Source organism: Spermophilus citellus (assembly GCF_964194105.1).
Source record: "Spermophilus citellus genome assembly, chromosome: 14".
In the NCBI taxonomy this organism is placed as follows: domain Eukaryota; kingdom Metazoa; phylum Chordata; class Mammalia; order Rodentia; family Sciuridae; genus Spermophilus; species Spermophilus citellus.
Window position 1 is genome coordinate 75,594,714 of NC_138194.1, and position 27,350 is coordinate 75,622,063.

General features: G+C 32.7%; 1 long non-coding RNA gene across 1 annotated transcript; it reads right to left on the bottom strand.

Moving 5' to 3' along the window:
* Positions 1 to 9,447: 9,447 nt before the first annotated feature.
* LOC308633658 lies at positions 9,448 to 27,287 on the bottom strand. The gene is made up of 3 exons (XR_014018833.1): positions 27,190 to 27,287; positions 12,312 to 12,475; positions 9,448 to 11,516 (listed from the first exon to the last, which is right to left on the bottom strand). It is a non-coding gene; the product is annotated as an uncharacterized lncRNA (long non-coding RNA).
* Positions 27,288 to 27,350: the final 63 nt, after the last annotated feature.

Below are 27,350 nucleotides of genomic sequence, written 5' to 3' on the forward strand. Positions count from 1 at the left end.
CTGATTTTAAGTCCTTTGGGTTTATGCTGAGGAGTGGGATAACTGGGTCAAAAGGTGGTTCTTTTCCAAGTTTTCTGAGGAATCTCCATACTGCTTTCCAAAGTGGTTGCACTAATTTGCAATCCCTCCAGCAACGTGTAAGTGAACCTTTTCCCCTACATCCTCGATAACATTTATTGTTATTTGTATTCTTTTTTTTTAGTTTTATTGATTTTATTTTTTTAAACACACAACAGAATGCATTACAATTCTTATTACACATCTAGAGTACAATTTTTCATATCTTTATGAGTATGTTCATGCCAATTCATGCCTTTATACATGTACTTTGTTTTTTTTTGCATTACAATTCTTATTACACATATATACCACACTTTTTCATATCTCTGTTTATAATATAAAGTATGTTGACACCCAATTTGAGTTCTCATACATGTACTTTGGATAATGATATCCATCACATTCCACCGTCCTTGCTAATCCCCTGCTCCTTTCCTTTCCCTCCCACCCCTTTTCCCTATCTAGAATTCATCTAATCCTCTCATGCTCCCCCTCCCTACCCCCCTATGAGTCAGCCTCCTTATATCAGAGAAAACATTTGGCATTTGTTTTTTTGGTATTGGCTAACTTCACTTGGCATTATCTTTTCCAACACCATCAATTTACCTGCAAATGCCATGATTTTATTCTCTTTTAATGCTGAGTAAAATTCCATTGTATGTTATTTGTATTGTTGATAATTGCTATTCTGACTGGAGTGAGTAGTTTTAATTTGCACTTCTCTAATTGCTAGAGATCTTGAAACATTTTTTCATATATATTTTGTCCATTCATATTTCTTCTGTTAAGTGTTGTGTTCAGTTCCTTTGACCATTTATTTGTTGTGTTATTTATTTTTTTGTCTGAAGTTTTTTAAGTTCTTTGTGTATCCTGGAGATTAATGTGTAGGTGTAGGTGGTAAAAATGTTGTGCTGTTCTGTAGACTCTCTCTTTATGTTCTTGATTGTTTCCTTTGTGGTGAAGAAGCTTTTTAGTTTGATACCATCCCATTTATTGATTGTTAATTTTACTTCTTGCACTTTAGGAGTCTTATTGTATTGAGAAATTTGGTTCCTAAACTGAGAAGAGAGCTGGGCCTACACTTTCTTCTAGAAGCAGACTTCTTAACAAGAGAAAGTCAGTTTAACTTATTTAAAATTCTATGTAGTGTTTGGCACATAGTGGATGCTCAATAAATCCTTAATATTAAATGACTAAGCTAGTATCATGGAAAATACTTCTGTAACCCATGTGGAAAAAAGGTAAATAAAGATTTTCATAGGGAAAAAAAGAAGAAGTATATCTCAGAGACTGATATGTTAAAAAATATTAAATCAGCTTCTCCATCTATGACCATGATGAAAAGAGAGATAATAGAAAGATTAATTCTGAGTTGTGAGTATATATTTACCTTAAATTTTGGCCACATTAACTGGAAATTAGATTCAAACTCAAAATATGGTGGAAACAATTTCCATTTTATTGAAGTTTATGATTTTCAAAATTAACTACTATTTATTGTTTTAAATACAGAATTCAGTCTTAGCAAATATCATAAAGAAAGGAGTAAAATCTTTCAGTATAAAATTCAAATATAAGCAGGAACAGTAAAAACACTGTGGTTATTAATTCAGTATTAAAGAAGACAAGACTTCAGGTCCAAAAATCTCAGAGACTAACTTTGACAAATAAGACCCATGAGAAAAGTAGGATGACCAGGAGGTGTTGGAATTGGATGTGCACATCTATTAACGTGTTACAGTTGGGTGATTTAAGAGACCCCAAAGCTAATGAATATCATCAGGAACCAGAAACTCCTCGGACAGCAATGTATACATGTGTAAAATAACAAGGAATCTGAATGCAAGTGTTTTTACTTCATCATGCAGTCTGAATTCTTTCCAATACATTCAATCCCAGAGAAATGTGCAGCTCTAGCAAAAAATCAGTCCCTCCCTTGAAACAAAATATTAATGTTACCACTGATGTACCCACTTTTCTAGGCATTCTTCATTTCAGATGTTCTTAATAGAACTCTGACACTGCATCTAATCAATTCATATTAAAAGGCCAGCAATAGGACTTGACATTTCCTCTGGAAAATTACATGTGTTAATATAAAATCTGGGCATTTGCCACAGAGTTATTTTGTATTAAGTGAAAACTGCTGCTTAAGAAAACAACAAATTTTGCCTGAAGAAAAGTGTGGAACTTTTTATTCAACTTAATTTGATATATAAATTCAAAAAATGAGAGAGGATAACATATTTCTTTTTCTGTGCTGATATTTATGCACCAAAATGAATCTATTTTAGTTGTCTGTGTCCTTGTGTTTTCTTTGATACATTTTATCCCATATTAAATCTAACTTTAAAACAATAAGCTTTTTGAAAGAGTAATAAAATTTAGCTTAAGGGGAAAATTATAAGTTAAAATTTGGGTAGACTGGAGTAACTGGACAATCACACAGTATCTTTCTAGAGACTGTGGTTATATTGTGAATAGTTTATTTATTTTCCTAAAATATATTATTTTATAATATCATCAATAATTGCAACTCTAATTAATTTCAGCCTGACATGATAGATGTCTTTAATGTCGAATCATAATTTTCAATATTTGGACATTTAAAAAGACATTTCTATAAACTAGCCCTACCTCTTTAATGTGTGGCTTAATACACTGATTTTTACTGGCCAAAAGATAATAACTAATATCATAAATCCAATTTCATTCATATTTGTTAAGTTTTTTTCCAAGACAAAAACACAAACTCAAATTAAGATCTCATATTGGCAAAGTCATATTTAATGATAGCAGATTAGTATGAAACTCCAAAGTCAAGGTCATAGCTCTCAGGATTCATGACAACTAACTCTTGGTTGGTCAAAGTCAAAGTTTTGTTTTTACCACATTATCCTCTTCCTGCTCTTCCCAAGCTTCTGAGTTTGAATAGCTTTAGGAATTAGTCCTGGATACTCTTCTTTTCTGTCTCTACTCTATTTCAGGAATCTTAACCACTTACTGGGCTCTGAACAGCATGTCTAGCACAGACCACTTGCCTGAACTCCAAATGCTTTTTATCTTCACATGGAAGTGACATACTCATTTTAGAATCCATTTTTCGTGGGATGTTTTACAAATATGAATAAGATTACGACTCTCTTCTAGTTAAACCTCTTCACAAGCTTTCATTTATTTTAGTATAAAATTCAAATTCCTTACCATGATCTAAAGGCCCTGACTGATGATTTATTTCCAACTCTTCACTTCCTTTCTTTTGCTTTTATCCTCAGCTCTTGAGTTAAGGTACATAAATGGCCCTCTCAAAGACTTTCCTTTACAATCTTCTTAAAAGTTTCTTCCTGTTTTCATACCTTCTCATCACCCAGGTTGATTTAAAAAATTCTGGCCTCATACTAATGACAGTGTGTAACTATCCTGTTTATTTCATATTATAAATTCTTTAAAAATGTATTTGTTTTTCCACACTGACTAGTTAAACTCTACTGCCTGTTCAACCAAATGCCTCAAAGGCATTGTCCTAGGAAGGATTAGGGCTGCAGTAAGAACGCAAGGAAAATACACTACTCCCATGATGCCAGCTACGAAGCACAAAGCTCTTGTTTTATAAGATGTTTTTAAAAATAAAGGGGTCTTCAAGGACAGTGGGCTTTATTCTGAAGGAGTCTCAGTTTATCCATTCACAGCAATATTAAAGGAAAACAGATTGAAAAGTCTAATTATTATAGATGAATTGATAAAAGAGGAAGCATTAAAAGTATAAATGATGGGCTGGGGATGTGGCTCAAGTGGTAGCGCGCTCGCCTGGCATGCGTGCGGCCCGGGTTCGATCCTCAGCACCACATACCAACAAAGATGTTGTGTCCGCCGAGAACTAAAAAATATTAAAAAATTCTCTCTCTCTCTCTCTCTCTCTCTCTCTCTCTCTCCCTCTCTCACTCGCTCTTTAAAAAAAAAAGTATAAATGAGGGCCAAATTGGGTGGAGGTAAAGAGATTTAGTTTGACTATTCTCCACAGCCTGAGTATAAAGAGAGAAAAACTGAAGACCATTACCCTGACCCCTAAAAGAAACTCAGAATCAGACTCTTAAGATAGATCTTCAGCTTTTCCTTCAACCAGTTGAGTTTGGGCCAGGTTCCTTAGTTGCCTTAGCTATAAAATTGCTTTTTACTTCATAGAATCTTGAGTATTAAAGTCATCAACTTTATACTGTGGTTTGAACTGGGTCTAACAGGAAGAACTCAGCATTAGCTTTGTTTTGTTTCTAACTATCTTAAAATATCTTATTCAGGTTTTAGAATTGTGGTTAGGCTTCTTCATTGCCTCCCTGGAGACTTTAAGGCCATCTCTCTCCTAATCCTGTCTCTCCCCAAGTATTTGCACTGCTGTACTTTACATTAATTTTACTTAGTGTCAGAAGAAATTTTACTGCCAATCCAAAATTGGTAAATTACATAATGATGGTTGAAATTTTACTCAATCATTTCTAATTCCCTTTAAAAGAACAAAGATTTCTGTGATGATAATTTCTGTAGCCAATATATTTACATAAATTGTGGAATTATAGCCAGGCACAGTGGTTAACACCTGTAATCCCAGAGGCTTAGGCAGCTGAGGCAGGAGGATCTCAAGTTCAAACCTAACCTCAGCAATTTAGCAAGGCCCTAAGCAACTTGGCAAAACCTATCTTAAAAAATAAGGTGGGAGGCAGGGCTGGGGATGTACCTCAGGGATTAAGCATACCAGAGTTCAATCCATGGTACCAAAAAAAAATTTTTAGTTCCAGATAAAGCTAATTTTTCTCAAAGGCACTTTATTAGGCACATTGCTAATTTCTGAAAAAGAGTAAGAGGATAATTTATATGACCTCCTTAAATGTTAAACTTTCATAAACTAAAAATTCTTCAAAATGATTTATTATGGGGAGAGGCAGTATATTCTTCTTACGTTCTAAATCTAATGTCAATGTTCTCATCTTATACTTATGGCATCATTATTACAACAACATGAACTCATATTCCAATTAATCTCAACTGCATGTTGACATGCCCTTTTCCCTTGGAGAAACTGCTTTCCTTAAAAGTACATCACATTCATTTGTGGCACTTCAGGAAACCATACCAATTAACCCATTCTGTCCCATCATCCCAGATGTGGAACACATACAAAAACTTAATTACAGTACATAATATGTATAGTAATATAATTACATAACAGTATAATTATATTGCTATATGCAGAGCTATTATGATTTCCTAGTGTACCTGCGTGAATTTTATTGAAACATATGCAGAACTGAAAACTTGACATTTAAGGGGTTGAGTATACCTGGAAAAATTACTTAGTATTCCAGGCTTGCTATGCTTGCTAGCACAACTGGAGCAAGAACAATTCAAATTAACTATAAGTCAATGAAATAAATTTTAAGTTTATGCCCTGCGAAGAAATGAATACTTTTTACCTTGCTACTTTACTGTGCAAAGGCTCCCGAAAGTATATGTTGAATCGGTAACTACATTTTCTGGAATTCTTTATAATTTGTCTTAAACAAATTGGTATTGATACATATCAGAAGATTCTGGAGATTAAGTTTCTAATCAATGGAAATGGCTGTAATGTGAATCTTGAAACAACAGTTCTATTTAGGCAAAGGGGTGAAATTCAACTTGGTTCTAAAAGTTAATATGTCAGTGATATAAATAATTATGCTAATATAATATTTTGCCTTTTTGTGAAAACTTTTTCACTTTCTTTCCTTTTTTTTAAGAGAGAGAGAGAGAGAGAGAAAGAGAGAGAGAGAGAGAAAGAGAGAATTTTTTAATATTTATTTTTCAGTTTTTCGGCGGACACAACATCTTTGTTTGTATGTGGTGCTGAGGATCGAACCCAGGCCGCACGCATGCCAGGCGAGCCCGCTACCGCTTGAGCCACATCCCCAGCCCCAAAACTTTTTCACTTTCATACCTTGGTGTTATATTTGGAAATGGACATAACGTATATAAACATGCATTTCATTTCCAAGTGCTTATGTTGCAACTCCAAGTATATTGAGCATACTTTCTAATCTCTATTATTTAAATGTCTTCATTCTTCTTCCTTTTCCTTCCTACCAGATATACTGTCTTTCCTGCATCAAAGTGCCCCCAAATTTAACCCTCTTCCCAGAATTGCCCAAACTAAATGTAAAGAAAACTATAATGCCTTTCAATCTAAATCTCATAAGGCAGGCCAGCTTAATGTAAAAATATTAATTTTATTTTTTCTCCCCAGACCTCTCCTTCCCTATCCCAGTGACTTCACTCCAATGATAGAGCTCAGCCCTTTAATGGCCCTTAGTTTCTCTTTTCTCATCAACTTTACCTGTCTTGCATTCCATCCCCTCGGGGCTTTCTAGAGATGATTAAATCATGTGAGAAACTAATATGAGCTAATGTAATGCATGAAAGTAGTACTGCTTATGGTCATGTGATAGAATAGATATAAAATATATAATGTGAAAATGTATGAGCTCAAAGAAGACAGAGATCATTAGTTATCAGCATGGAAATCAGTGCCAACTTGTCAGATTTTACCACAGTTCTGAAAAGGCTTTGTTTCTGGCTTGTTTTCTAGCTTATGGTATATATTTTAAGTTTTGGTTCTTTAAAAAAACAAATCCAATGATTAGTAAAAACTTTAGCACAGCATTTTTTAAAATGACATAAAATAAATAAACATTATTGGAACTAAAATTTACTGAATTTAGTAGCCATTGTACTAATGGCTTCTGATTAAGTATTGCTTTCTTTGAACATGTTCTGATGCATACACCAAATTAAGGCCAAGTGACTTCATTCTTCCCAGAATGGCAATTTCCCAGCAAAAATACACTGGAATGTATTATTGTGGTTTCAAAATGGACTCTGTAGTGGCAAATTTGTCATAATTAAGATGTCTGCAAAAAAATAATATGCCTATTAAAACATTAAGTATTAAGTTATTCCTAATTATAAATGTTGACATGTGTGGAGACTTACAAATATATGTAATTTAATGTACTTTTATATTTTATATCTATATAATTACATGTAAATATGTAATTAATGGTTTTAGATATGACATATAACTAAAATGAATACATAACATTAATGCTAATTATTTTCCATATTTAGTTCAAACTCTTTTTTCTATGTAACTTATTTAGTTGCTATACTATTTCTTAATATAACACTACTGAGGAGACTGATGAACAAAGAGTAAAGTAAATGAAACCCCAGAATTTAAAAAACAAATAAACCAACATCTATGGTAGTGAGGATAGGGGTGAACAGGCAAGTTCTCAAAATTCTCAGGAATAAATAAATATATATATATATATATATATATATATATATATATATATATAAAATATGACCTTTTTGTTCTGGAAGTTGATTTGGTCTTTACAGCAAACACCTTAAGATCCTGTGTGCACCTAATTCACCTAATATATCTACTTCTGCAGTAACAGGAAATAATTAGATGAAAGTACACAATGGCATATATTGGGGTGGTCACTGCAGAATTGTTTTGCACATCAAAAAAGTAGAAATCATTCCCCAGGGAATATTTTTAAAGACTGTTAAATGAGGCCACCAACATGGTGGTGCACATCTGTAATCCCAGTGACAAGGATGGCTGAAGCGGGAGGATTGTGAGCCTAAACCCAGCCTGAGCAACTTATCAAGGCCCTAAACAATGAGACCATGCTGCTAATAAAATATAAAAAAGGCCTTGGATATGGCTCAGTTGTTAATAAGTGCCCTGGGTTCAATCCCTGGTACCAAAAAAAAAAAAAGTGTTAAATGTTTCTTAGGATATTCCAGTAGAATTCAAATAAGAAGCCAAAAGGAATATTATAATTATGCACAAAAAGAAACAGAAGATGTTAAGTTTTTAAACAGAAAGAAAAAAATGTCAACTATCCTAATACTTACTTTATTTGTACCTTGAAAATTTTAAGTCTTATAGCTTATATTCAAAATTATACAATTATATAAACTGAATATAGAGATAAATCTGAATTCATTATGGAGACACATTTAATTTTTCTTAGAATATGATAACAAGGCATTTTATGAATGGTACATTTAAAACATACCCTTTTATTTATAACAAAGCCAACTGAAAAAAGCTATAGAAGGAAATCTTAAGAAAATAGAGACAAAAAGCACAAATTTACCAAGACAGAATTTAATTTCAATAAAATCCATCTTTTTCATCTTTCGTATGCTCACAAGTTTTTCATACAAAGGCTCATCCCTCTTTCCCCAATAAAGTGTATAGAGTACATATATAGGAAGAAAGGAAGAAGTAGTATGTATACACATAATAGGCATGAAACTGTGAGATGGATACTTTTCCTTTATGGAAGAGATAAGCATTTTTTAAACTTTTTGGTCAATAATAGTTCCTAAATCAGTTGGTGAACTTTTAAACATAACATTTCATTTTTTAGTGCTTCATAAATCACTTCTCCCACTTGTCCTGTTATGGTTACTGCATAATCCATGCATTCTTCATGGATCAGCCATCTTGGGATGAAGGGTGTTCTTGCTTAGCAGCTGGCTAGCTTAGACACAGCTTGAGCCTTCTGGAGGTAGAGGGACTCTTTAACAATTATTTTAAAGAACTATATACTTTTAGTTTGTCTTAGAAAAACCCATTTGTATAATATCACTCATCTATGGTTCTACAAATGGATGAAGGATCCAAAGCATTGCACTAATGCTTTGGATATGAGAAAATAGATATTTTTTCTAAAGATTTCCAATTTTTAAATTCCAATGCCTTCCTCTTAGGTTCCTTAAAGAATTAGCTGAAGTCATCACAAGCTACTAACAATTATTTTCAAGACCTGAAGAGACTGGCCAGATGCCAATGGGCTAGGTTTTAAGTGCTTATAACCACAGGAGGGAAAATAACAATGTTAGAAGCTATAGATTTATAACATCGAGTACATAACTCAGAAAATATCAATATATATTTCAAAGAAATATATTTGTAGTCATTTTGATCACGGATAAGAAAAAAACCAAAAACCAGAAAACAATCTAAAACACTTTAAAATAAACAATTTTTAACATTATTTAAAAAGACAGCAATTATTTCTAAGTTTTCGCATTTCCACATGAGATACTAACATTTTAGTGATGTGTAGTTTATAAAATATTTTGCAAATCACTTTTATAGTTTTACCATAAAAGTATGAATTAAGATGAGAATTTTAAAGATGAGAAAACTAAGAGAAATTAGCAAAGTTATCTAAGGCAAGTAACATTGGTAGGTCTTGAACCTAGGTTTTTTATTTTAAGGCTGGTTTTCTGGATTTTAGATCACTCTGAGTCAGATTCATAACAAATGGATCAGTTTTTTAAATTATTTTTTTATTTATATTTGACAGCGGGATGCATTACAAGTCTTATTATACATATAGAGCACAAGTTTTCATATCTCTGGTTGTATACATAGTATATTCACATCAATTTGTGTCTTCATTCATGTACTTTGGATAATAATGTCCATCACATTCCACCATCATTTCTAACCAAATGTATACTTATTGATTGATGCAATATCTTTTCTTTATGTACTTCCAGAGTTAGGGAATGAAGGCATAATTAATCTTTTCTTTCTCTTTCCTCCCAATGGGAAATGCAAACATGATTACTTCCTGCTACCCAACTGTTCTTGCTTTAAGGTAAGCACTCAACACATACCATTCTGTTTGGAATACAGCAGATCATTATTATAAATCTAAAAAATAAACTCCAGTCTAGACCTGAAGATTCTATTAACAACATGATGTATCAAAATCATCTACAGGCATTATTATGAACTGTCACCTAAAATGTCAGGAAATGTAGATCCAGCGATAGCCAATCATTAGAGCCATGTGGTTAGTGTTTAAGCAAAAATTTTTATCAGGGAGGAGAAATTTGGTACATTGTCCGGTGCTATGTCTTTTCTGAGACTTCTTACACATAAAGGAACAAACCGACTACACTGAGGAAATGGAAAACAGTGTGTAATGAATCAATAAAGTTATCTGTGGTTGCATAACACTAGGGCAGACAATAGGTTTGGGACTAAGTTAAAAATAAAATATAAGGTAAAGCTGCATTTAATTTTAATGTTTTGTTTTTGTGGTTATCAAATTATATCCTTGTTTTCTGTGAATACCACAGAAATGATCTTACTTGCTTTAGAATAAGTAATGGTTAATGATCAGATAATGATCTCCAAGATTTTTCACATGGTTGATGCCTTCCTAACATGTATAATGGCACATACAAGACCTGGAAAGTCAACTGTCTCCTTATTCCTCATAAACAAGCCTAGACCACAAAGCAGGGATGTTTACCCCTTTTTGTATTTATGTAGGATAAATTTTATAAATTATTTCCAAATTTAAAATAACAATAGTTGTGTAGGTGCCAAGGAATATTTAATTTAATCAGTCCTACCTGCAGGGTAAGGTGGAAATCTAATGAGTCTGAGCTGTGAAGACAACTGTTCTTTATAATTATGAAATAATATTTATCTGTTTTTCTTATTGGGTAGAGGAACCCAATTGTAACTTAACATAAATAAGCTATTTTAGTTTTCATGTTAATAGTATCCATAATACTACTAATAGTGATCTTATTGAAAGAATAAATGTACAATATGTGTGGAATTAATGCTCAAATTAACATTTGAATCAATTTTTTAATGTGTGAATTTCTCTTGAGCATTTATTATGTGGTTGGCAATAAGTGAAGTGTTTTATTTATATTATGGTTACTCTTCATTAATAAGCCTAAGTTTAAAGAATTATATGTTACATATTTATTCTTTATATTAACATTTTCCAGTTTGTCCCAAATCATTAGTTCTAAAAGATGTTCAATGAAAAATAGAAACCTGTGATCAAAACCAGATCACTGAAATTAAAGGAGGCCTAAATAAGTGGAGACATACTAAATTTATAAATTAGAACCTCCATATTGTTAAGAAATCAATTCTCCCCAAATTTACTTCTAGATTCAACATAATCCCAATCAAAATCCCTAGAGGCTTTTCTGTAGAAATTAACAAGATGATTTAAAAATATGTATGGAAATACAAAGTCTAGAATAACCAAAACCATTTGAGAAAGAATGAAACTGGAGGACTTATACTACCTGATTTCAAGATTATACAGCTAGAATGCTATAGTAATCAACATGGCATCAGCCTAAAGTTAACCACATAAGCAAATGAAACAGAAAGTACGATGAAATAAGGAAATAGTCTTTCCAAACAACTGTCTATACAATTAAGCAATTCCATTTCAGGCATTTTTCAAAGACAACACAAATATATGTCTACACAGAGACTTGTTAATGACTCTTCATAGCGACTTCATTCATAATATCTGTAAGCTGCAAATAACCCAAATGCTTACCAGCTCCTGAAAGAATAAACACATTGTGTTATATATGCTTACTACCATTCAGTAATAAAAAGGAATTAATTATTGATACATGCAAAATCAAGGTGAACCTAGAAACATTATGCTAAGTAAGAAAAATCAAATATAGAAGTTACAAGCTGTATGATTGTAAGACAGTCTGGAAAAGGCAAATTACATAGCCAGAAATCAAATTGGTATTTGTCAGGGCTGGGGATGGGAAAAAAAGAATGACTATAGAGAGGACTAAGGGAAGTTTTGAGGGTTATGACAATATTCTATATCTGGACTATTGGGGTGGTGTTACAAGCATAAACATTTGTCAAAACTCATAGAACTGCACATTTTAAAAGGGTAAATTTAAGTGTTGGTAATTGTACTTCGAAAGACCTATCTTGATGGGGAAAAATATCTCAGGAATACTTAAGAACTTAAAGATTTTAATTCAGTTTTCTAATATTATTTGTCATTGAAATTTGCTACTTCTTTTATCATTTTATACAAGTGTCTACAATGGTTTTCTATATAAATTCCAAAATGTTAATCCAAAAGATGTTCAATGCTCCAGGACATGAAAATAGGAAATAAAAGCAATTAGTGATTATAAAAAGGAAAGATTTTTAAAGTAACTTTTGGGGATTGTATGCATAAGATGGAAAATAATCCATGTATGTTATTACTATCTAACAGAAAAGTGTTCCCAAATGAAAATGTTTTGCATTTAAGGAATGTCTATGATTGATTAGATTCTGTGAGAGCTATTGAAAATATAGAGTTAAAATTCACATTTCTTACCTTTGGGTTAGAAATAAGTGTAGGAGATAGACAAGTCAATTGTCATTGAAAACTCAGCTTCATGAATGTCAATGCTCAAAGTTTTAACACTGATGTGGATGCACTCAAGAAGGCCATAGGGTTCTCAGAGAGGAACAGACAAAGAATGGCTCAAGGAAGAATTCCTAGAGGAACGGCCAAAATAGGTAATTTAGCACAGGTTGACTTTAGGTAGGTATAGACTGTGGGGCAGGGGCAAGAGAAACAGCAGCAGAAGGAAAAACATGTACAACATAGGATATATAATCTTTGAGAGAAAATTCAAGTGGTTCAGCACAATTAGAACCCCAAAATTTTGTGGATCTTTTAATCAGCTTTGGATTTTAGAAGGCAATTCTAGTTGCAATGGGGTAGTGTTTGGAGAGGTAAGACTAAAACAGAAACCTGTTAGGAGGCTTTTATGGTATTTGAGGAGAGAAGCTACTAGGGTATTAACTTGTGTAGTATTAATGGATTCAAAAAAAGGAAATATTGGATAAAAATATTTATAAGGTAGATGTGATACTAGTTGAACACTAAGAGGGAGCTAAGGGGTTGGTGTTACTCAGCTTTCTCACACAATAACAAATACCTGAGAAAATAAACCTATATTGATTTATTGGTTTATTTTGGTCCACAATTTTGGGAGTTTCAGTCCAAGACTGGGAAGACCCATGGTTTTTGAACCAGGTGAAGCAGTACATCATGGTAGGAGAATGTGGTGGAGCTAACCCACTTAAATGAGTCAGGGAACGAAAAGAGAAGAATGGTTCAGTCCCACAATTCCCTTTAGGAGCACACACCCACGAACTAAGAACTTCCCAGACACCACTTCTCAAAGATTACATTAATGCCCAATAACAACAAGCCTTTAACAGATGGACCTCTGTGGGACATTCTAGAGCCAAACTACAGCAAGGTTCTTCCTAGGTCTTGCTAAAAAAAACAACTACTTGTGTTCCAGGTAATTATTTATTTATTAATTATGCAAATTACTTGTACAGTACATGAAACTGTATTTGTACATTCATATTCATGTGTTCCAGGCAATTATTTATTTATTAATTATGCAATTTACTAGTACAGTACCTGAAACAGTATTTGTACATTCATATTTCTTACAATTCTCTGCAATGCTTAAAAGGCAAGGAATTCTCAAAAACTGCTTGTTGCTTGTTTCTACACTTGTTGAATATCACACAAAGTGCAGAAAATTCAGTTTTTAATTTGTTCTTTTAAGATATACATGACAGTTGAGTGTATTTTGACATATTATACATACATAGAGTATAACTTATTCTAATTAAAATTCCAGTCTTGTGATTATACACGATGTAGAGTTTCAATGGTTGTGTACTCATATATAAACATAGGAAATTTATGTCAGATTAATTCTATTGTCTTTACTACTCTCACCCCCCTCCCTTCCCTTCATTCCCTTTTGTCATTTCTTTCCAAAACCCTAAGAACCAAAATATATGAAAATTTTTATAACACTAAAAGCTCAGTATCTTTTACTTTTTAAATACTAAACTGTGTTATAAATCTGAATATGGTTAATTATAAGAATGGATTTCTTTTAGTATTATCAAAGTTTTTTAGGTCTAACATTTCTTTAAATCTCTCTCTCTCTCTCTCTTTTTTTTTTTTTTTTTTTGGTACAAGGGATTGAACCCAGGGCAGCTTACCACTGAGCAACATCCCAACTCCCCCTCCCCCACCCCTGCCTTTTTTTTATTTTGAGATAGGATCCTGCTAAGTTGCTTAGGGCCTCACTAAATTCCTGAGGCTGGCTTTGAACTTGTGATCCTCCTCTCAGTCCCCTAAGCCACTGGGATGTTTAAATCTTTAAGATAAACATTTTTATTTTCATTTCTCTTACAAAGAACTATGTTAATTTCTCATTGTTCTTTTTTTCTCTGAAAAGGCATTTGCATGACTTGCATATACCTTGCAAAGTAACTCAGTAAATTTTCTACCTGCTTTTCACATTACCTTATCTTTCCCATTTTCCCCAAATTCCCATTCCTATTCTTCTCTCTCATTTTCAGTGAAATACCTCAACTCGCACTTCAACAAAATACATCCAGCCTAAACTCTCATTGTCCTTCTTTAAGCCTCCTGAAATACTGAAAACATTTTCCTTCATAGGAAGTTATTTCAATAGTTCTAGTGAAACTGACTGATCTGGGTATCATAAAACATTTGAGAACATCTTCAATATAAGAAACAGACACTAGAATACACAGAAAAATATATCAAGAGGAAATAGAGACATTGAAGGGAACAAAACATAACTTACTTTAAAGAATGTTCTCAGAGAGTTAATAAGAAATAGGAAATTTGAAAGATAACATTGAAGAAAATTTCCTGTGTAGTAGAATAAAAACATGAAAGACACAGAAAATAAGCAAAAATTTTAAGAGGATCCAACAAAAACTAGTAGAATGAAATAAAAAACTAATAAAAACTGGTAAATACAAACTTCAGGTAATTATTAATCATTAATTATAGGGGAAAAATGAAGGATTGCATATAAAAGAGTAGTACTTGGCCTGTCCAAGTACTTGGTTGGGTGACAAAATATATGTGAAAATATGTTTATTATGACCATGAATGGTCATAATAAAGTAAACCCTTAGTAGGAGGGAGATAATGATACAGTGGGTTAGAAGTAAAATATATTATTTAGAAATATGGAAATACCAGAGAAAACAAAATTTTAGAATTATTCATGTTTGGGGAGGAGAGGACTAGCATAAGTTTTTTAGGAAAATTTGCCTTAATAAAAACTATGTACATACACTTAATAAAAAGAAAAATCTAATTAAAATTAATATAAAAGAGAAAAGCCAAGATTATAACAAAGAAACTGGGTAAGAGAGACTCAACTATTTCCTTATGTTTTACTTATCATAGTCTGACTTTCTTTGATATTATGATGTTATGAAAGCCTGATGTATTCACTAGACACTGTAGTTTGATTTTGATTTTCTTCCAAGGTTAGAGATAGGTTGTATACTACTATCAAGATGCTGGGAAATGGCAATGGCAGCACATTACACTCCAAATCAGCCATGTGATTACAATGGTAAACAACTGATATTCTACAAAGTACTGAGATATTAAACTATGATATTCAGATGGTTAGGTGTATCAAATGCATTTTTTAATTAGAATATTTTTACCTTATAAATGGTAGACTGAGACATAATCCCATCATAAAGAACATATCTATAGATTTGAAATATTATGAGACAATTTTAAGATGAAAAAGAGGATCCAATTTGTAACAGACTTTTTAATTGGTCAAGTAATATTTATCTTACATTATGTTAATGTTTTGATTTGCCAAAATCAAATATTTGGTATCTTTGTTTAAAAATACCAAACAAAAATTTATGGTTTTGTTTGGTATCATTAAATTTACATGACAAATACACTAACATTTAAAAAACAAGAAGATTCTGGGCTGGGGATGTGGCTCAAGCGGTAGCCTGCTTGCCTGGCATGCGAGCGGCGCTGGGTTCGATTCTCAGCACCACATACAAATAAAGATGTTGTGTCTGCCGAAAACCAAAAAATAAATAATAAATTTTCTCTCTCTCTCTTTAAAATAAATAAATAAAATAAAAAACAAGAAGATTCAAATTGACATGTACAGCATCCTACTAAGTTAATAACTCTACATCTCTGTATTTCTGTAAAACTTTTGAATTTCAAATGAGACCAAAAAACAGCTCATATCTTACCTTAGTCATTGGGTGTAGGAAACAAACTACTATTAGGTAAGTAATGATGGTGAATTTATTTAATAGAAAATTTAAAAGATAAAGGATTTAAGAACAGACTTTATGAGAGACTAGAGCAAGAAAATACAATGCGATAAAGATCAAAGGCAGTTACTTCATTCTTTTTCTCCAGTGCCAAAGGGACTCTCATTTCTTCATTTTTTTATGCGCCTGAATCATTACTGTTTCTATAAGGAGCAGTTTTTTCTGGGTCACTTACACAAACCCAAACATGGCCACTCCAAAGTTACCTTTGTGATTTACCTAAATAACCCAAAGTTGTCAACTAGAATTCTAATTCCAAATTGTTGGAAGAGACAACCAGATTGGTTCAGTTTGAGTCAGGAGTCTAGAAGTGATCCAATCAGCTGTGTGTGTGTATGTGTGTATTTTACGGGGACAGGGAGGATGTCCTATGATCTGATGATCAACAGAGGCTGTGAGAACACCATTATACTTGATTTATCTTTTCAGCTGTTGATAAGGACTTAAAAGCTTTCTGTATATCCCTAGCCCAATTCCACCAACAAAGTGGACATAAAGTAAGTAAGGAATGATTGATAGAAATGCCATAAAGCCAGGGAAGTTTGGAAAGTGTAAAAAATAATGTATATATTTCTCATTCCTTAATAACTTTTTCACATGCATGCATCCAAATCAGGATCGCTCCAAGAAACTTCAGAGTCCTATTTTTTTCCTCAGAGAGATATTATCATAACTGCCAGTATTTTAGGCTAATATGATTCTCTGGGGATGAAAACTTGAAGATTTTCATCATGGCTACCAATGGTTTGGGAATAGACCCTGTATCACAGAAAAATTTTCCAGAAATAATTATTCAAACTTTGTCTTGTTTATTATTAAAAATTATGTTTATACTTCTAGTTATAGGAAACCAATGCTTATATCTCTGCCTACTTCATATTTTATATATGTATGTAAACAAGGAACAGGGTTAGGCTAAGCAGTGATGGACTAGAAAAGATAATGATCTAAAATGCAAGAAACATGAACTAGCATGTTGGCCCCATAAAGATATTCCTTGGTTTTTTTTTTTTTTTTTTTTTTTTGGTAATACTGGGGATTAAACCCAGGGGTGTTCTACCACTGAGCTACATCCTCAGTCACTTTTATTTTTTAATTTTTAGACAGGGTCTCATTAAGTTGCTGAGGCTAGTCTCAACCTTCCCATCCTCATGACCCAACCTCTCAGGTCACCAGGATTACAAGAGATGCATGCCATGCTCCTAGTCCAAAGTATTCATGTATTGATAACTGCCTCCGTTTCCTTTTAAAGCTGAAAAAAGTATTTAAAAAATAAAATTCTGTTCAATGACACTCACATTTTGGCTTTTTTCACCTACATACACTGAGAAGAAATTCCAAAGAGAAGTGGGGGGTGCATGTTAGTGGGGTTTATCAGCAGTGTTTTAAATTGGTTAAAGAAGTTCAGTTTTAGATTTTGTGTGGGAAGATATGTGAGACAGGTGTGATTATAACCTCACTGCATTCCAAATCATCACAGAAAAGTTAATTTAGAATAGGTAGATGCTTATTTTATAAGCTTTAGATATATTTGAGCTTCCGGATGTCTGGTTGAAAATTAAAGACAAGAGTCTATAGATTTAAAAAATTTAAAGTAGATTCAGTAAATTATAATAAAAAGGCAATAAACAGAAATTACCTTTGCTGCTTCTGAGATATTACTTTCAAATCTACAACAGACTGATGTTTAACTATCACCAAAAAAATTACAAAGTTTGCTAGATCATCCTGTACTACTGCTGAATAATAAATTGAAAAGAAAACAGAAATAGTCAATGATGATGACTTCATTAAAATGATTATTTTAACCACTTAAAATTTATTCATATGTCAAGTATATCTTTAGTTTTTATGACATTTTCACATTTAATTTTCTCAAGGAACCTGTGAGGAAGGTATTACCTTCCATCAAATAAGATATTCAGGGATTAACAGAAGGTTGTATTATTAATAAATTGTCAAGTCAGAAATGATATCAAAGTTTTAAGATTCCAAGGAACATCCATATTTAAATATATTAACAGAGATTGAAAAAAAGAATGAATTCGATTTGCCAATTCTTTTTGGTAGTAACTGTAAGAAACATCATGTCCTTATATTTTGTCATGTCTTTATTTGGATCAGTATTGGCATTGCTATGACTTCATTTGGGATCCATTCTTCAGTTACAATTATTTTTTAAAATTTGTCTCCTATAGTTTTGTCTGTTGGTAAATCAAAGATGAAATTCAGAAACCCTGCTACCTAAATCTTGCAGCAAAAGTTTCATAGCATATTGAGTAATATATCGATTTTCTCTCTTAAGTTTTAAAAATAATTCTCTTTTTGATTTAAAAAATTGCTTATTTAAGTTAGTTTAATGTAACTGATCTTAAAAAACAGTACAATGAAACTTTAGAGAACTATTCTCAAAATCTGGACCAATGCACTCTGGTTGAACTTTTGTTTTCCAGTGAGTTATGCTTAGTGTGCAGCTTAGGTTGATAATCTTGTCTGTGTTGACACTTTGGTATCTACTTATTGATATTATGCTGCCAATTATAACTATTTTCATAGGTGATAAGCCAAATTTAGCTCCTGAAAATTCAAAAATATTTAACTATTATCATTAACCCTTTTTGTAAAATGATACCAACATCATTTTTTGTTTTTCCTTTCCTAGAATTTTTAGAACGGAAGAACTTGTGCTCAAAATTAAATGGTTTAAGGTATGATTAGTCTATTTATGAACTAAATAACCTATAAGACTAGCTTACATTTAAAAACCATATAGTGTCCTCTACTCATGTTGAATATAGATTAACAAAAATCACAAGTACCATTTTTAGCAAATCAATTATTCATTAAGTTAATAAATAAGGTAGTGTCTTAACTAGGGAAACTGATACATTAAATAGATTACTTATCACAATTTTGACTATATAAGGTACATATTTCAAAATAAAATCAAATGTACTACTCTTACTTTCAAATTCTAATTAGCAAAAAATCCAATTTTTTTTTAAAAAGCACGATTCTTCTTCAGATTTTACAGTATACCAAGATCTATAATTCATGAGATTTCTAATTTGTATTCCTACATGTGCATATTGCTCAATTTACTGTTTCACTGGGAGGCAGGACTTCGCAAAATTATTTGGTAACAGAAAATAACACTTTGCTTTTAATATCACTGTTGGATAATATTTGACTAAAACTGTAATATTTTTTTCTTGTAACAATAGTAAGGAAGTTAAAATAGAAATTAAGAAAAATAGGGAGAGAGCACAGATTTGCAAATTTTTCTCAATCTGATGCATTACGACAGACACAGGCAGGATTTATAAGGGAGTCTCCTGTATCATCAAGGGTCTAGGTTACATCATCATTGATTTAATCTTTTCCATCTCCTAATTTTAATGGCTCTGCTTTCCCAAAGGCTGCTGTAATTTATCCCATGGGTTGAAATTTAAAATAGCAACACTGATGCTCAATGTTCTTTATTGTCTTTTCCATTTGTTAATACCACACCTATTTGTAGAGATAACAGTGTCTTTTGCTCCAGTTCCAATAAAAATACTCTTTGTGTATTCACTATTTTGTCAATGAGATCAAGAAAAATATTTGTGACTTGTGAAATGAATGTGAAATAAAAAACTAACACATTTATTCTTCTTTAGCATAAAATTTAACTGAAATGAATTTTGCTGAATTTAAGAGACAAGAGTATATCTAAAATAAATTTGCCAGAAATGTTTTGCATTAAGAGATACTTCAAGTATAATTTTATATTTCTTCTTAGATCAGACTAAAGCATCTGAGTACAAAGATGAAATTCTAGGCAATTTATCAGTCATTGTATTAATAGTAGTATTAACAGTAATATTAATTCCTACCAAAGAAAAGAATGATTCTTGATTTGTATCTCATAAAATCCAAGTCAATTGTCTTGTCTCCGTGGATTTTACACACACACACACACACACACACACACACTCACTCACACAAGTGTACATATATATGTTTTTCTGCCATGTCTTACCTTCAACACAAGGCAAACATTGGTGAACTAGTCATTATATACTAGTAACAGAATTATATAATATAATTCTGTGCAGTTGAAATACAATTTCTATATGTCAAATATCTGGAGATTTCTAAGTCTATCTAATATTTCAGAAGAACACAGACCCTACCTCTCACCAAAATACTTCACTTAATAGTGTTTACCTTATGCACACCTAGAGGAAAAAACAATAAAGGCTATTGTAGCAGCCATAGAGGTGAATTGCTCAAATCTCCCTTAAAAAAGAAACTTGCTGTTCAGATGCAAGATATGCAGGGAGCTCACAGACTCGAGGATTTATTTCAGCTTGTGGGCCATCCCAGCCAATTTGCTAGTGCAATGCTGGGCTTGGCCATTTCCGCCCCTATGGGACTCCCCTAATGGACAACATTTTCTCAGTAGCTTTACATTGAGTTGGCTGATATTATGTCAAAACTAAATCATGGTCTGAGGCTTCTCCTACCTAATCTTGCTTCTTACTTAATTTTCTTTCACAGGTACTACATATGTATCATGGTCTGAAAGATCTCTCAATCCATCTCGTTTTTTTTCCCTTTGTATCCATCTGATAGAGTGTGCCTAGTAAGTTTATTGCATTTCTAACTCCACCTCAGTGTCTGCTTTCCACAGGACCAAAGTAACACAGCTACTGTTTACTAAGACTAGTACATGAAGGTTTGATGTTTTCTCATGATTAGGTTTAAAATTTCATAATATTGTTATTGCGGAAAAATAGTATCAACTGAAATCATACCTCCCCCACCTCTCTTCCCCTAAACTAGAAATTGTTCAAGCTTGTTAAAGATTCAAAATAAATGTATAATGTAAACTTAATGGATATGAGGAAAAAAAGACTATTATAATGATGAAGCAATATCTAGTGAGATGGCAGTCATTTGAACCAAGTGGCAATTTCCAAAACATTATCTATATTGTTCCTTATCTCAGTTTTAAGAAAAGAATTTTATATAAGAGTTAAAAAATATGTTCAATACTTTTTTAAAAAAATTGAGATTGTGTTGTTTTCTAAGGAATGAAAGGTGATGTATCATGGGATTGGTAGCATGAATTTAGGGGATGGACAGTCTTTTTAAAGACACTATTCCAGGAAATTAAGTGTTTTCCCCAAATAAACCCAGGGGTTTAACTAAGCCCTCCTGTATGCAAAAGGACACATAATTAATAATATGAAGACTTTATGCCCAATGTGACTACTGGTCTTTAAGATAATTTTAGCCAAAAGTGGTCAGTATGACCACTGAAAGAAAAAGATGACCAGAAAGTAAATGGCCAGTCACCTAGTGACCAAAGTATGATAGCTCTCAACTATAAGTCTAAAAGAATGATTTAGTCATTTGTAGATACAGAAAGTTCAAAAATTAAAGTCACATCTTTAATTGAAAACATATAATTATAGCATATGTATGTTGACATTTAATATATTTTTGCATGAATTTGCCATTTATTGGGAATAAATACCTTTCTGGACATTTTCAAGTAAAGAATTAATCTATAGTCCTATTGTAAAAAGTAGAATCTAGAAGGTCTCTGGAGACCACCAGGTCACAGTAGTAGAATTTAGGAATATTTGGTATCCAACAATGGATGTTCCTGAATATACATTTTTACATAAGAGCGTGTTAAATTTATACAGATGTATATGTGTGTCTTAACAGAATACACACTATGGGAGAAATTAAACATTTGAAAAACTGGACTCTTAAGTATGTTCTAAAGAAAGAAACATCTCTAATTTATTGTTCATGTGGGAAAAAAATCTGGGAATACTCCTTCTGGAGGTACTTTCCTCTTCACTCTTAAAACTATGGCACAGAGGTATAATTATCAGTTCGTGAATTCTATGTAAAAGGACCAAAATGATCTCACTAGAAATGTTTCCCAGAGGCTCTCTTTTGCCTTCTAAAATAATATAATCAGATATAAAATGGCTGGCAAATTTAAAAATATACACATTGCAAATGACAGCAAACACAAAAAATTAGAAGTACCAAAGTGCTACAGTTCGGCCAGCAAAGAGGGTATAGGTGTTTGTTCTGGAGGACTGCATTAATTATTGAATCCACTAAAAGTATAATTAAAAACAATGTCCAGTAAATTACTAAAACAATTTATGCTAATCTGGCTTTTGGTAAATAAATCTCCAAGGAAAACTAGAAAATTTCTTTCCATGGCATGTCAGAGTGAAAATCTATTGACATGGAATGAAGATTAAATAAGTACTATTTTCCTGTAAATTAAAAAAAGGGATTATGGTTATGATCCACTAATTCAAAATAATAATATGATTTAAAAGCTGTGGTAAATTTATATGAGAGTTCAAATGAAAACAATTTACTTTGATGGATAATTGTCATGGCAAATAGAGGTTATAAACTGTGCTATATAACATGGGGCACTTTAATTCACTATGATTAAGACAGAACAAAGCAGACATTAGATTCTAAATAAATGATTTGAGGAAGATTCTAAATATTACAAAAATCAATTAAAATACTATTGTACTGTCTTGTTAAATAACGTACATTGAATACATGCCATAAAGTTTATTAAATTTAAGATGCTGCTTTATTCTTTAATGTCTGAAGATATTAATTGAATTAAGTAAACCATAAAAGAGATGATTCTAAAATTCTTTGTGGGCCAATTTGGCTCAATAAATAATCAAAGTTTATCCCATTTCAAAGAAAATGGGGGCTTATGCCCAAGTTATTGCTGTCTTATAACAGTTCATTCTGATTTACTGTCATTCTAACACTCAAACATAACCAGGTAGAAAAAAATCCAAATCACAGTTCAGCTTCACCTAAAAAACACATTTCACAATAAATGAGATAATGCTTCACATCATATTTGACACATTTTATTCATAATGTGGCTATTAATATAACCTAATATTTGGATGAATAGACATTTCCTTGGGATTTGTTGGCAATATTCTGTAGTCAGAGAAGCTAGCTTTGAGAACATCCTATAAATGGGCTGGGGATACAGCTCAGTTGGCAGAATGCTTGTCTTACATCACAAGGCCCTGTGTTCTAATCCCCAGCACCATAAAAAAAAAAAAAAAAAAAAAAAGAAAGTTTCTGAGTACATCCCATAAAGATGGCTTAAAAAAATACAATAGATGTTTATGTTTTCAGGGTCATAATTTTATTTATAGAAGAGATTTCTTTTTTATTTGCAGTTATAATAAACTATTTTTTGTCATTGACATAACAATTTTTCCTGAATGTTCCTGAGGAAGGCAAGTTTTATTAGACATAAAATGTTACAATCTATAAATAATCACTTTCCCCACTTGGAAGAATAGTATTGGTGACAAAATTTCCCTTCAATATATTTTTCCCATAAATATTTCAAATTTCATCTATGATCTAACAAATCATCTCCACATGAATAACCCATCTTACCTACTAGTGGCAAGAACTTGGGCAAATCATTCATTTCTGGTTTTGAGATTAGGAAATACATAAAATGTTCATTTGTGTATTTTAAAATATGGGTCATAACCTCATTGGTGTATCACACCAGTATTTTTAGAGAAAGAATTGACTAAATTTGAATAGAAAATATATAGAAATGGTAATAGTTTGTAAATTTTCAATTTCAAATATATGTGCATACAGCATGTGACAACCTAAAATGCACTCTTTAGTATGCACTGTAGGCAAAAAAAAAAAAAAAAAAAAAAAAAAAAAAGTTTGAAAAAAGTTATTCTAAATAATCATGTCTATTTCCAAAATAAAATCCTTTCCAGCCTAAAAGTTTGAATTATTTCTTTTAACTTAGTGTCATATGCTTATTGCTTAACAGACAATAGTAGCTAGCTACTTTTAGTTGAAGTGATTAAGAAAGTATTTCCTCAATTATTTGTAACCTTTAAAATTCCTTAAAATCTTTAAAATATACTTTCTTCTTTATCCCAAGGGGAGCAACTCCCTCATAAACTGTAACAAAATTTTAGACATCAACAATTTAATGAAAATATTTTTAAGCACCTCTTGTATGCCACATACTATGGTAAAAAGTTGGGAGATATAAAATGAATTGGTATGGTCCCTGCATTGGTTGAATTTATAATTTTTAGGAAAGCATCAGATACAAAAAGAAAACATCTTATTTTTAACAAAATGGAGTTCATGTGTGTACTATTATGAAATATTATCCTTAATATCCACTAGTAGAAGCCATCATTTATTTTATCTACTTCATTCATTCATTCAAGAAATATTTACTATGCATGCACTAGGTATTTTTCTAGGCTTGATGTTGCAAGATTAAAATGACAAAGTCGGCCTAGTGTTAAGTGTCGTAACGATTACAGGTATTAACTAGGGACTACTTTTTTTTATTGATTATTTAAAGCATTACATAGCTCATGATATATCATCTTTCATACATTTGACTCAAATTGTGTTTTGAACTCCCATTTTCACCCCAAATACAGATTGCAGAATCACATCTGTTACATATTCACATTTTTACATAATGCCACATTAGTGACTGTTGTATTCTGCTACCTTTCCTATCCCCTACTATCCCCCCTCCCCTCCCCTCCCCTCCCATCTTCCCTCTCTACCTCCCCTGCTGTTGTTCAATTCTCTCCCTTTTTTTTCCCCTCCCCCTTGCCCCTCATAACCTCTTATAATTTTATGTATCATTGAAGGTCTCCTACCATTTCCATATGCTTTTAGGGATTACTTTTTATTGAATGGTCAAAAAAGGTTTCTCTGAGTAGATAGGAATGGCTAAAGGAAGATGATCACTTAAAGCTCTGGAGAAGAACATATAGGAAAAGGGAACAGCTAGGAAAATACCAGACCCAAGGCAGATAGGAGCTAAGCAAGTTTGAGGAATTGCAAATAGGTGAGCATAGCTGGGAACTAGTGAAGAGAGATGGAACAGTAGGTGAGATAGGGAGGTACATGCAAGCCAGATTGAATAAGAACCTATAAATCATAGTAAAGCTTTTGGAAGACATTTTCATTGCCATAAGGAGCCATCTGAGGACTTTAAACATACAGGTGTTGTACACAAAACAGATTTTACATAGCGAGAATGAAACAAAGTTGGTTATGAGATATCAGTCATCCAGGCAAGAGACAGATGGCTGTGACTTGGATTAAGCTGGAAGCTAGTGGAGATCAAAAGAGGTATATGATTTGGGGAATGTTTTGGAAATTAAATATACAATGTGCTGATAGCATGAATATGGAGAGGATAGTAAAGAAGGGAATCAAGGATAACTCCTATAACTTTAGCTTGTACAACTAGATGGTTTTATCTGTGATGAGGAAAAGCGAGGTGGGAGTGCTAGAGATAGCAGCAGCAACCTAGAGTTCTAGTTGCATATTAGCTGTTCATCTAAGTGAATATGTCAAGCAAATAGAACTGGGCTTGGGGATGATTTATGAATTTAGGGGTCATCACAATATAATAGTACTTATAGAAACAAGACTATAGTTGCAAAAATTCTTTTAATCTGGACAACAACTTAAGGTTGTTAACTTTTTATACATTCTTGACTTTTTACATTTGAGTGTCTCTGATGCTCAGAGATACTGGCTGAAAGTCACCCAGCTGTTAACTGGTAAGGTCTGGGTTCAAATGTGAGTCGTTGTTCTCCCCATTACACCAGACCATTTTATTGGAATATTAGGAGAATGTGAATCTTTGAGGGGAGTATATTTTAATTTTTGAATGAAGGACTTTTTAAAAGTCTACTTAGTCTGGAGAGAATGAAGCTCATTCAGAATCTAAGTCCATAAATTCACTAGTCTTTTCTGTCCTTATGTGACTTCTTTGTGGCAGATGGCATTAATTGTTCTTTTTTTCCTTCCAAACAAAAAGCAAACTGAGGTTGCCAGGGACAGGGTATGAGGAAATGTAGGTTAACGGGTACAAACTTTTGGTTATAAGATGAATACTTCTGAGGACCTAATGAACAGTTTAATGACTATAGTTAATAACACTGTATGGTAAACTTGAAATTTCTTAACAGAATAGATACTAAGTATTCTCACCCCCCCCCCACATTCATACATATGCAAACACACACAGTAACCATGGGAGGTAAATGATGTATTCATCTGATTGTGAATCATTTAAAAATGTTTATTTATATCAAACCATCCATCATCTTATACCTTAAACATACACAAGTTTTAATTTGTCAACTATATTTCAATAAAGCTGGTAAAAATAAACTCTTACTCTCTAAGCTTGTGAGATAGAACTCCTTTTTTCTTCTTTCCTTCTCAAATCTTGATTGCATCTTATTCATTAACCCCTAACTATGGATGTTTTGCAGGAATTTTTAAGTCTTCTTTTCTCACTTTACATCCCCCGCTAAAATTTAATATTCTTATTGTTTAAAATACTAAATATATGCTTTGGACCCTCTAATTTCTTGCTGGCAATCCAGACATTTCTCTTTAGCTCAAGAATAGGTCCAAAGGTTCCTGAATGTGGCTGGAAAAGAGGGTTTCCCCTCGCAGTAAACAGGTGGAGCAAAGTTTAGGAGCTGTGAAAGTTTCACTCGTGCCTTCATTCATTATTTACAAGCACTAACACATTGGCTGCTTAAGGAGATTCATAACTAGAGTGGAGGCAGACAGGCATAATTCCATGCAATATGGTCGGTAGGAGAGCATTCATGTGAACATAAAGCGTAAAGGGTGAGTATCCCATTTAGCCCTTTAAAGAGACTTAATAAAATTTTTGGAGTATTTCTGTTTAGTTCAACCTTAAATGGTAAATGGCAAGCGAATACCATTAAGGAAAGAAAAAAGTTGGGGAGAGAGGTTATTTGGGCAGAACACTGCAACCAGTCCTGAAGTACTGACTGGGAACTATGAAGATAATGAATAAGCCCATGTATTAAAAAAAAAAAAAAAACAGGGAGTGGTGGGCACCACCGATAAAATGATAAAAATCTAGGGTCAATAAGACACCTCACCCCAAATCTGTTCCGACGACAGGCCGGCCGCCTCAGGTTCCGCAGGCTCCTGACGCACCGCACACGGCCTGGCTAACTCCGCCCTCTTCTTCCAAAAGCCCTTCCGTAGAATTGCGTGCACGTGCGCGGCGGACGCCACCCACTCCGCTTTCTCGGCCAAT